The following is a 679-nucleotide window of genomic DNA, read 5'->3' as shown; positions in this document are numbered from 1 at the left end:
TAGTATAGTATGGCATAAAAATGAAAAAATGTCATAGTATCGTAAGGCATAAAAGTGTCAAAAAACGTCATAGAATCGTATGGCACAAAATGTCATAGTATGTTAAAAATGTCAAAAAAAGTCATTGTTTGATTAGGCCTAACAATGTTGAAAAATGTCATATTATAGTATGGCATAAAAATATGAAAAAATGTCATAGTATGGTAAGGCATAAAAGTGTCATAACACGTCATAGTATAATATGGCGTAAAGTGGGAACAAATGTCATAGTATTGTAAGGCCTAAAAGTGTCAAAAAACGTCATAGTATAGTATGGGGTAAAAATATGAAAAATGTCATAGTATAGTAAAGCATAAAAGTGTCATAAAAGGTCATAGTATATTATTGCATAAATTGTCAATAAAGGTCACAGTATAGCAAGGCCTAAAACTCTCAAAAAATGTTATAGTATAGTATGGCATAAAAATGAAAAAATGTCATAGTATTGTAAGGCATAAAAGTGTCAAAAAACGTCATAGAAGCGTATGGCATCAAAATGTCAGTTTAGTAGAGCCTAAAAATGTCAAAAAAAGTCATTGTTTAATTAGGCCTAACAATGTCGAAAAATGTCATATTATAGTATGGCATAAAAATATGAAAAAATGTCATAGTATGGTAAGGCATAAAAGTGTCATAACAC

General features: G+C 29.0%; 1 protein-coding gene across 3 annotated transcripts in view; it reads right to left on the bottom strand.

The window, feature by feature from the left end:
- Positions 1–679, bottom strand: part of myripa (myosin VIIA and Rab interacting protein a) — a 29,255-nt gene that overhangs the window by 15,545 nt on the left and 13,031 nt on the right. The gene's annotated exons all lie outside the window — the stretch shown is intronic.

Source organism: Seriola lalandi, unplaced genomic scaffold (assembly GCF_002814215.2).
Source record: "Seriola lalandi dorsalis isolate HSWRI2012SDOR001 ecotype SW California unplaced genomic scaffold, Sedor1 jcf7180002054168, whole genome shotgun sequence".
Classification (NCBI taxonomy): Eukaryota; Metazoa; Chordata; class Actinopteri; order Carangiformes; family Carangidae; genus Seriola; species Seriola lalandi.
Note: the sequence above shows the minus strand (reverse complement) of the source record. Positions and strands in the feature narration are given on the sequence as shown.